The 11,895-nt window shown below is 38.5% G+C and overlaps 1 pseudogene; it reads right to left on the bottom strand.

Annotated features, from left to right (window-relative positions):
- Nucleotides 1-9,319: 9,319 nt before the first annotated feature.
- LOC116756689 lies at nt 9,320-11,827 on the bottom strand (annotated as a pseudogene).
- Nucleotides 11,828-11,895: the final 68 nt, after the last annotated feature.

Below are 11,895 nucleotides of genomic sequence, written 5' to 3'. Positions count from 1 at the left end.
TTCTATTTCTTCCTGGTTCAGTCTTGGAAGGTTGTACTTTTCTAAGAATTTGTCCATTTCTTCCAGGTTGCCCATTTTAGTGGCATAGAATTGCTTGTAGTAGTCACTCATGATCCTCTGTATTTCTGTGATGTCAGTTGTTACTTCTCCTTTTTCATTTCTAATTTTATTGACTTGAGTCCTCTCCCTCTTTTTCTTGATGAGTCTGGCTAAAGGTTTATCAATTTTGTTTATCTTCTCAAAGAACCAGCTTTTAGTTTTATTGATCTTTGCTACTGTTTTCTTTGTTTCTATTTCATTTTTTTCTGCTCTGATCTTTTTTTTTTTGTTTTTTGTTTTTGTTTTTTTTTTAAACATCTTTATTGGGTCTGCTCTGATCTTTATGATTTCTTTCCTTCTACTAACTTGGGGGTTCTTTTTTTTTGTTCTTTCTCTAGTAAGGTTAGATTGTTTATTTGAGATTTTTCTTATTTCTTGAGGTAGGATTGTATTGCCATAAACTTCCCTTTTAGAATTGCTTTTGCTGCATCCTATAGGTTTTGGGTCATCTTGTTTTCATTGTATTTGTTTCTAGGTATTTTTTGATTTCTTCAGTGATCTCTTGGTTATTTAGTAACCTATTGTTTAGCTTCCGTGTGTTTATATTTTTTACAGTTTTTTTTCCTGTAATTGATTTCTAATCTCATAGCATTGTGGTCGGAAAAGATGCTTGATATGATTTTAATTTTCTTAAATTTACCAAGGCTTTATTTGTGACCCAAGATGTGATCTATCCTGGAGAATGTTTTGTGAGCATTTGAGAAGAAACTGTATTCTGCCGCTTTCATGAGGAGTGTCCTATAAATATTAATTAAATCTATTTGGTCTGTTGTGCCATTTAAAGCTTGTGTTTCCTTATTTATTTTTTGTCTGGATAATCTGTCCATCGGTGTAAGTGGGGTGTTAAAGTCCCCCACTATTTTTTTTTTTAATATTAAGACATAGCTTCATCTCTCCATTTCATTATTCATTTATTTTTGGCTGCGTTGGGTCTTCATTGCTGCATGTGGGCTTTCTCTAGTTGCGGCGAGCGGGAGCCACTCCTCATTGCAGTGTGTGGGCTTCTCACTGTGGTGGCTTCTTGTGTAGTGGAACACAGGCTCTGGGTGCACGGGCTTCAGCAGTTGTGGCACGTGGGCTCAGTAGTTGGAATTTGTGGGCTCTAGAGTGCAGGCTTAGCAGCTGTAGTGCATGGGCTTAGTTGCTCCGTGGCATGTAGGATCCTCCCAGACCAGGGCTTGAACCTGTGTCCCCTGCATTGGCAGGCGGACCCCCAACCACTGTGCCACCAGGGAATTCCCCCCACTATTATTGTGCTACTGTCTGTTTCCCCTTTTATGTTAGCATTTGCCTTATGTATTAAGGTTCTCCTGTGTTGGATTCATAAGTATTTACGATTGTTATATCTTCTTCTTGGATTGATCCCTTGATCATTATGTAATGTCCTTCCTTGTCTCTTATAATAGTCTTTATTTTAAAGTCTATCTTGTCTGATATGACTGTTGCTACTCCAGCTTTCTTCTGATTTCCATTTGCATGGAATATCTTTTTCCATCCCCTCACTTTCAGTCTGTATGTGTCCCTAGATCTGAAGTGGGTCTCTTGTAGACAATATATATATGGGTCTTGTTTTTCTATCCATTCAGCCAGTCTACGTCTTTTGGTTGAAGCATTTAATCCATTTACATTTAAGGTAATTTTATATGTTCTTATTACCTTCTTGTTAATTGTTTTGGATTTGTTTTTGTAGGTCTTTTTTCTTCCCTTCCTCTTTTGTTCTCTTGTGATTTGATGACTACATTTAGTGTTGTGTTTGGATTGCTTTTTCTTTTTTGCATGTCTATCTATTGTAGATTTTTGCTTTGTGGTTACTATGAGGTTTTGATATAGCAGTCTGTATATATACAAGTTTGTTTTAAGTTGCTGGTCTCTTAATTTCAAATGCATTTCCAGTATCCTGCATTTGTACTCTCCTCTTCTCACGATTGCTGGTTTTAATATCATATTTGTTTGTGGAAGAGTCCTACCTTTACTGTATGTTTGCCTTTACTGGTGAGCTTTCCCATTCGTAATTCTCTTGTTTCTAGTTGTGTCTGTTTCTTTTCCATCTAGAGAAGCTCCTATAGCATTTGTTGTGAAACTGGTTTGGTGGTGATGAATTCTTTTAGCTTTTGCTTGTCTGTAAAGCTTTTTATTTCTCCATTGAATCTGAATGAGAGCCTTGGTGGTAGAGTGTTCTTGGTTGTCGGTTTTTGCCTTTCATCACTTTACATATATCATGCCACTCCCTTCTAGCCTGCAGTGTTTCTGCTGAAAAATCAGCAGATAACCTTACAGGGATTCCCTTGTATGTTATTTGTTGCTTTTCCCTTGTTGCTTTTAATATTTTCTCTTTGTCTTTAATTTTTGTCAGCTTGATTATTATGTGTCTCAGTGTGTTCCTCCTTGGGTTTATCCTGCATGGGACTTTCTGCACTTCCTGGACTCAAGTGAGTGTTTCCTTTCTCATGTTAGGGATGTTTTGGGCTATTATCTCTTCAGATAATTTCTCAGGCCTTTCCTCTTCTCCTTCTGGGACTCCTATAATATGAATGTTGTTGCGTTTAATGTTGTCCCAGAGGTCTCTTAGACTGTCCTCATTTCTTTTCATCCTTTTTTCTTTATTCTGTTCCCCGGCAGTGATTTCCACCAGTCTTTCTTCCAGCTAGCTCACTTATTTGTTCTGTCCCATTTATTCTACTATTGATTCATTCTAGTGTATTTTTCATTTCAGTTATTGTATTGTTTATTTCTGTTTGTTCCTTAAAACTTCTAGCTCTTTATTAAACATTTCTTGGATTCTCTAGGTCTGTGCCTCCATTCTCTTTTGACGAGCTTGGATCATCTTTACTGTCATTACTCTGAATTCTTTTTCAGGTAGATTGCCTGTCTCCACTTCACTTAGTTGTTCTTCTGGGGTTTTATCTTGTTCCTTCATCTGGAACGTATATCATACTGTTTAACTTTCTGTGTTTGTGGTCTCCATTCCTCAGCCTGCAGGATGGTAATTCTTCTTGGTTCTGGTGTCTGCCCCCAGGTGTGTGAGGTTGGTCTAGGGGCTTGTGTAGGCCTCCTGGTGGAAGGGACTGGTGCCTGCCCACTGGTGGCTAAAGCTGGGTCTTATCCCTCTGGTGGGCAGGGCCATGTCAAGGAGTGTGTTTATAGGTGGATTTTGGCTCAGGGTGACTTTAGGCAGCCTGTCTGCTGATGGGCATTGGTTTGTGTTCCCACCCTGGGGTGCTGAGGCATCCCAGCACTGGAGCCTGCAGGCTGTTGGGTAGGGTCGGGTGTTGGTGCCAAAATGGCAACCTCCGGGAGAGCTTATGCTGATGGGTATTCCCTGGGGTGTCTGCTAGTGTCCTTGTCCCTACAGTGAGCCACAGCCAGCCCCTGCCTCCCCGGGAGACCCTCCACACCTCTCAGGGAGGTGTGGCCCCAGCTCCTATGGAGTGACTGCTTTGCCCTGGGTCCCAGTGCACATAAAAAACTTGTGTGCACTCTCCAAGAGTGGAGTATCTGTTTCCCCCAGTCTTGTGGAGCTCTGGCACTCAAGCCCCACTGGCCTTCAAAACCAGCTCTGGGGGGCTCCTCCTCCCAATGCCAGACCCGCCAGGCTGGGGAGCCTGATATGGGGCTTAGAACTCTCATTCCTATGGGAGATCCTCTGCAATATAATTACTTTCCAGTTTGTGGATTGCCCACCTGGCAGGTGTGGAATTGGATTAGATCATGACAGCACCCCTCCTATCACCTTGTTGTGGCTACTTCTTTGTCTTTGGGTATAGAATGTCTTTTTTTTTTTTTTTTTGGTAGATTCAAGTCTTTTTTTGTTGATGGTTCTTTAGCAGTTCGTTGTGATTCTGGTGTTTTTGTGAGAGGAGGTGAGCTCAAGTACTTCTACTCTGCCATCTTGTCTCCAGCTCCTGAATCACTGCAGAAATATTCTGGAAATGAAGCATGCTAATCTCCTAAGCCCATTTAGAAATACCTTTGATCATAAGATTTTTATTCATTTTGTTAACGCAGCATATTATATTGAATTACAGATGATTTACTCCTTCCATTCCTGGAGTTAAATCCCACTTATTCAGTCATGGTGCATGATTTTTTTTAATGCATTGTTGAATTAGGTTGGCTAATATTTTGTTGAGGATTTTCACATTTGTGTACATTAGGGATATTTCCTTGTAATTATCTTTTCTGGTGTCATCCTTGTCTGGTTTTGGTGTCAGGGTAATGTTAGCCTTGTAAAATGAGTTTGGAAGTGTTCTCTTCTTTTCTGTCTTTTTTTTTGGATGAGTTTAAGAAGAATTGGTGTGTATTGTTTAATGTTTGGTAGAATTCAGCAGTAAAGCCATCTGTTCCTGGACTTTTGTTTGTTGGGAGGTTTTTTTGTTTGTTTGTTTGTTTTGTTTTTTTGGCGGTACGTGGGCCTCTCACTGCTGTGGCCTCTCCCGCTGCAGAGCACAGGCTCTGGATGCGCAGGCTCAGCGGCCATGGCTCACAGGCCCAGCCGCTCTGCGGCATGTGGGATCCTCCCGGACCGGGGCACGAACACGTGTCCCCTGAATCGGCAGGCGGGCTCTCAACCACTGTGCCACCAGGGAAGCCCACGTCGGGAGGTTTTTGATTACTGATTCAATCTCCTTATTAGTAATTGGTGTGTTCAGATTTTCTATTTCTTCATAATTCAGTCTTGGTAGGTTGTATGGTACTAGGAATTTATCCTTTAGGTTGTCAAATTTGTTGATGTATAATTATTCATAGCAGTCTCTATGATCCTTTGTATTTCTTTGGTATCAGTTGTAACATCTTTTTCATTTCTGATTTTGAGTCCTCTTTTTTGTTGGTTAGTCTAGCTAAAGTTTTGTCAATTTTTGTTTATCTTTTCAAAGAACCAGCTTAGTTTCATGTTTTCTATTGTTTTTTTAAGCCCCTGTTTTATTTCTGCTGATTTCATAATTTCCTTTCTTCTAACTTTGGGTTTTGTTTGTTCTTCTTTTGCTTGAAGTGTAAAGTAAGATTGTGATTTGAAATTTTTCTTGTTTCTTAAGATAGGCATTTATCACTATGAACCTCTCTTAGAACAGCTTTTGATGCATCTCTTAAGTTTTGCTATGTTGCATTTCCATTTTCGTTTGTCTCAAGGTATTTTAAATTTTATTTTGAGTTATTCTTTGACTCATTGGTTGTTCAGTAGTACGTTGTTTAATCTCCACATACTTGTGAATTTTCCAGTTTTCTTCTTGTAATTGATTTCTAGTTTCAAGCCATTGTGGATGGAAAAGATTCTTGATATGATTTCGATCTTACATTTATTAAGACTTGTTTTGTGGCCTAACATATGATCTATCCTGGAGAATGTTGCATGTGCAACTTGAGAAGAATGTGTATTTAGCTGCTTTTGGATAGAATGTTCTATGTACAGTTGACTCTTGAACAACATGGGTTTGAGTTGTGTGGGGGCACTTATACATAGATTTTTTTTCAATAAATATATGAAAATATATGTGTAGAACATTGTGCACAAGACTTGTATTGAAGTGGATAGTCTATCCTTACATAGACATAAGGTGAGTGATATTTAATATGAAACTAATAATGTGTTAGTTTTCTTACTGTTTTATAACTTTGCTTTCAAAGAATTATATTACCATACAGTATGCCTCTCTCTCGTAATTAGAGAATCAACCTATCTTCACAGATAAATTTTTTTAAAATGTGTAACAGTGTTTTCAATACTATATTATGAGTACGACTGATACTTCGTGCCATAAAATTTTCAGTGATTCATTCATTAGTGTGTAGGCTAGGATACTGTGATGTATTCCTATGGATTACACAAGACTACCATAAAACAATCATATTACTGCTTCTTCATTATCAATGCATGAATTGTTATACCTGTAAATAAATATGAATTTTTTCATTTTTGATATCTAGTGTTAATAATACATATATCTGCAGTGTTTTGTATAAGACAGTATTTTACTGACAGATGATTCATCTTGTAAACAATGTAAACTTACGGTATCAACAAGTACAGTACTGTAAATGTATTTTCTCTTCCTTATCATTTTCTTAACATTTCTCTAGCTTTATTTTAGGAATACAGTATATAATACATAGAGCATACAAAATGTGTTGATCGATTGTGTTATCAGCAAGCTTTCTGGCCAATACTAGGCTATTAGTTTTGGAGGAGTCAAAAATTATACATGAATTTGACTGCATGGGGGGTTGCTGCCCCAACCCATGCTGTTCAAGTCTGTTAAGTCCATCTGGCCCACTGTGTCATTTAAGGCTGATGTTTCCTTATTTTCTGTCTGGATGATGTATCCATTCATGAAGGTGAATATTTAAGTCCCCCACTGTTATTGTATTACTATTTCTCCCTTTACATCTGTTAATATTTGCTTTATATACTTATAGGCTTCTGTTAGGTGTAGAAATAGTTGCAAATGTTATATCCTGTTTACGAATTGATCCCTTTATCATTATATAATGCTCTTCTTTCTCTCTTATTACTTTCTTTGTCTCAAAGTCTATCTTGTCTGATATAAGTATAGCTACTCCAGCTTTTGGTTTCCATTTGCATGAATATCTATTTTCATCCCTTCACTTTCAGTCTGTGTGTGTCCTTACATCTGCATGGGTCTTGCCTTTTTACCTATTCAGCCACTCTTATCTTTTGATTGGAGAATTTAGTCCATATACATTTAAAGTAATTATTGATAGGTATGTACTTATTGCCATTTTGTTAATTGTTTCCTGTTTTGTAGTTCCTTTGTTCCTTTCTTCTTGTTCTCTTCATTTATGCTTTTTCTGTAGTGGTGTGCTTAAATTCTTTCATCTTTTGTGTATCTACTGTAGATTTTTGCTTTGTGGTTACTATCAGGGAAAAAGTTTTTTACTAATAACTATGTGTGGATATATTCCATACCTCTGGGAAGGAAGCTCACAGGAATAAAATTCTAAAACATTCCTACTGATGAAGTCTAAATTGTCAAAAAGAAACATTAATTTTTTTTCATCAGTCCAGCAACCACCATGATGATATTTAATATTCATGGTGGCTTGAACAGAAACAATCTTGAGATCCAAATAGCATTTCTAAAGTGAAGAAAAAATAGTTCTGGAAACAGAGACCAGTTAGGTCTCCAACCCAAAATAGTCATGTGCCTTGGATGTGCAAGTCATTAGTTGTGTAAACTTCCAAAATAGCTGCATGTGCTGGAGTGAAGGGAGTCATTTATGGAGTCTACCTTCCGTCACTGATGACAGGGAGGGCTCATACTAAGCAATTATGCAGATATGAGTTAAAATACAGAAACATCTCCACAATGATTGATAAATGGCTGCTGCTTGGAGTCTCCCGAGTTCCTACCCCAACTGGTCCCATCCCTTCCTCAGAGTGTCCCACAATTACTCTTGACCCTCTCTTCTGCACTATGGCCAGCATTTGTTCTGACTGGTCAGAGCTCATGCCATATTAGCTGGAGGACCTTCTGAACCCACTTTTAGTGCTAGGTGCCTGAAAGGCAGGTACTATTTTTTTTTTTTCAGTCAATAGTCTTTATTAACATGCAGGTATCATGTGCCACAAGATACAGTTTTTACTAATCTTTCAGTTCTATTTCAATATTTTGAACTTCAGGTAACTTCTGGACCTAACATATAAAGTAACCTACTAAAATGGATCAAAGTTAAACTGTATGCTAGCTATCACCTTGACCTTTAAGATCACCACTTAGGTTTATAATCGGCATTATTGGTCACCAAGTAGCAGAGGTTTTTTTTTTTTTTTTTTTTTTTTTGCGGTACGCGGGCCTCTCCCGTTGCAGAGCTCAAGCTCCAGACGCGCAGGCTCACCGGCCATGGCTCACGGGCCTAGCCTTTCCATGGCATGTGGGATCCTCCCGGACCGGGCCACAAACCTGTGTCCCCTGCATTGGCAGGCAGACTCTCAACCACTGCGCCACCAGGGAAGCCCTGAATTTGTTTTAAATTTTATTTATTTATTATTTATGGCTGTGTTGGGTCTTCGTTTCTGTGCGAGGGCTTTCTCTAGTTGCGGCAAGCGGGGGCCACTCTTCCATCACAGTGCGCGGGCCTCTCACTATCGCGGCCTCTCTTGTTGCGGAGCACAGGTTCCAGACGCGCAGGCTCAGTAATTGTGGCTCACGGGCCCAGTTGCTCTGCGGCATGTGGGATCTTCCCAGACCAGGGCTCGAACCCATGTTCCCTGCATTGGCAGGCAGATTCTCAACCACTGCGCCACCAGAGAAGTCCCCAGAATATAATTCTTGTACTTGATAATTCTATACTAAAATATGTAACAGTATGTCTTAAGATGTTACTAAAATATATGCAATTAACATTTATATTTAATTGCTTTCAATAACAATGTTAGGTCTTCTAAGAGGAAAAATTACTTTCATCGATCTTGGTTGTTTATGGATTTTGCTGGTTCCAGAAAAACTGGTCCATACTGAACCAGTCTTAGAGAAGTAAGCTGAAGACTTAAATTTATAGACCCTATAATAACAGCTTTGTTTTACTACTAAGATAGAGACAATAATAACCCCAACTCTAGTGCTTCTTTTTCCACGACTAGGCAGAGACGCTCTATTATAGTTCTTCAAAATTTTTTTTGTCTTAGCGTAAAAGCTGAATGACCTGTTTTATAAGTTTGAGTTCAGAAGACCCACATTATGGATATCATGTCTAGTGGGACATACATTAATAGAAGATAATTAATATACTATATCAAAGTGCATTATTAGATTTGTACTGCATCTCTCCACGTTTTTCATATTTTATAACATTTCAGTTGATTGGAGGAAGACTGGAATTGTCAGAAGTCTTGTTCTTAGGATCTAGATGAAGTTCACAGTGAGTCTTTTAAAACATATTTAAATAATGAGAAGTGTAATCACAAGGGACTGTATAAGAATGAATATTGCAAAGGAGACATTATAGTCAATGGATTGGCCAAAATGCAAATGAAACTAAAGTCATGTAGTTTACTTGTTGACCATGTGGCTACAGTTCAAAAAGTCTCTGCTCCAAAAGCTGTACCTAGTAACCTTCCAAAATTGATTTTAAATAAGTTCTTAAATTGGATCAAGAAACAAAAAGACAAGATACACTTAAACAATACTGCAGTTTATCAAAAGACACATAAGAAATTTCAACTCTCTTGTCTTTGACAGTTATAAAAATCAATATTTTGGCTAAGTTATAAATTTGTTTATAATGCAATTATATGCAGTTGCGTAAGTCTAGTAATGCTAATGACAGCTATTAAGATCAGAATAGGTTTTTAAAACAACACTAAAAACATAAAAACATGTAGTCCCATTATTTACCTGTAGAACGTGTTGAATTTATGCCTAAATTTTAGCATTTACTATATCACCACTGTTCTAATTTAAAAAATCACATCCAAAGGATAAGGCAAAAACACCTATGAACTGGCCTATTTATTTCTCAATTTGTAAAAATGTCCTTAATTTGTTGATGTAGCAAACAAATTTCAACTCTGATTGCTATGCAAAAGAACAGAAGGCAATCTGCTTTGCAACGAACTTTAAAGTCCAACTGCACACAGGCAACATGCTGTATACGAAAAAACTACTAACTACAGGTATTAAATACTGAAAAAAGTTAAGTTTATTATAATTTATTTTATTTAACAAATCTAGGAAGTTTGCAGCCATCAGCAGTTCCAGTGCAATTTCAGGTGCAATTGGAATTTCAGGAATCTCCATGGAGCTGTTAGTGTAGCGAACCTTGTAGGTAAAATACATGCATACTTTTGATAGCACATGTGAAGGGATCTCGCTAAAATTGACTTCATTAGTTTCGTTCTCAGCAAACTGACCTGGGCCACTCAACATGCCTTTTTTGTCCTGATGTTAGCGCATGTTCTCTTTCTATAATAAATTCATGACCATCCGAAGATATCAATTTGACTACATGGCATCAGAGCAGAGCCCTCACAGCCACGATAGGTTTTCACTTCTCCATCCATTATGTTCTTATGAAATTCTACTTTGCGTCCACAGGAACTTTAGTAGCTTCTCTTCAGCCCTGCAGCCACTGTACTGCGTCCCCGCGCACTGCCACAGTCCCTACACCAGCACCCCCCCACACACCCCCACCCAGCTGCCTGCCCGCAAGTACTATTAATATATACACTTTACAGATGTGGAAGGTAAGCCGAGAGAGGTTAGTCAGTGACTTCTCTAAGGTCATCCAATTATTAAATAGCAAAGCCAGGTGCAAAGTCAAGTCAGACTTCAAAACCCAGACTTTCCCCACTTTTCACTCTTCTGAATACCTCCTTAAAAGGAAGTTATGAATTTGGTCATTAGCAGACATAAAGAGGTGAAATAGGATCGATAGGACATAAATCAGCCATACTCATTCTTTAGATCAGGTAATTTTAGTATCTAAGTTTGTCCCATCCTAGAAAAAAGTCCTCATCATCTGACCATATCAATGGTATTTAAACCAAATATACCATATACTCCACCAAGAACAGTGGGGGTGCTGGTCACGCACGTATACTGCTTAGCTTAGGTATTTGGTTACGGGAACAGCCTAAGTTCTTCAGATGAAAGTGGATCACATATTTATAGAAAAATTTAATTACAAACAGACTTTTAAAAATCAAAGTGAGAGTCACTTGATAAAGTCAGGATTACTCATTTGTGATCTTGGCACTGGAGCACCACACATGGGTAATTTCATTAGATTTATAAGACTTTCTCAAGTTTTTGACTTAATAGAGTCAGTTTTCCAGATTTATTAGAGACCAACCAGTACCATTGCAGGGAGAGGAAGAATATACCTTCTATGCTCATGAAAGTGGGCTGAGGAGGAGAAAGGTGAACTAACTGATCCCTGCAAGTTAAGCAGAACCTAATCTGATCGTTGACTTAAATTAAAAATGCAATGAAAAACAAGTGTGAGAAGAGGAAAAGGTCTGTGACCCACTCTCTGCCTTGCCTAGAATGAATCTGGACAGAAGCCCTTCTGACATGACTCACAGCCAGCCATCAAGGCACAGCTCAGATGGCACTCCTGATCTAACAGTTGAAGAATTCTTTATATTTGCTCTTTTATGGTGACAGTTACGTTTCTATCTATTCATTTTTGTCATTTTGAAGAATCATGATAATTTAACACAGTAAACAAGTTTTATAATAAAGAGGCAAGCGAAATGTTAGCATGGTTAAGAACCTGGCTTTAGGACTCCAAAAGCCGGGCTTTAGTTCTGATGTCATTTATTAGTTATGTGGTCTTACCAAGTTATTTCTTTTCTCCAACTGTTTCCCCCTCTGTGAAAAAACTGGGATAATACCACCTATCCTACCTCAAATGGTTGCTACTATCAAGGAAAACCCTAGGATGTACGGTAGAATTTCCTCTGATGAAATAGCCTACATGGTTAGGGTATGATCCTTTGGGTAATTACAGTTGAGACAGTTACTTTTTCTTGTTGCTGCACCCCACCACCTTCCCTTTTCAGGTAATCTAATCATCATTTGAAATGAATAAAGTATTGTAAAACTGTTTCTTAAAGGAAAATTTATCACAGGAAGCAAAGTAGACTGCATCTTGTATGTAGGATAAAAGCAATAGAACAATTTTTGAACCTTAAAAATGAATAGGGCTTCCCTGGTGGCGCAGTGGTTGGGAGTCCGCCTGCCGATGCAGGGGACACGGGTTCGTGCCCCGGTCCGGGAGGATCCCACGTGCCGCGGAGCGGCTGGGCCCGTGAGCCATGGCCGGTGAGCCTGCGCGTCC

This window comes from Phocoena sinus, chromosome 7 (genome assembly GCF_008692025.1).
Source record: "Phocoena sinus isolate mPhoSin1 chromosome 7, mPhoSin1.pri, whole genome shotgun sequence".
NCBI classification, from domain to species: Eukaryota; Metazoa; Chordata; class Mammalia; order Artiodactyla; family Phocoenidae; genus Phocoena; species Phocoena sinus.
The sequence above is the reverse complement of the archived record's forward strand: the minus strand, read 5'-3'. Positions and strand labels throughout refer to the sequence as shown.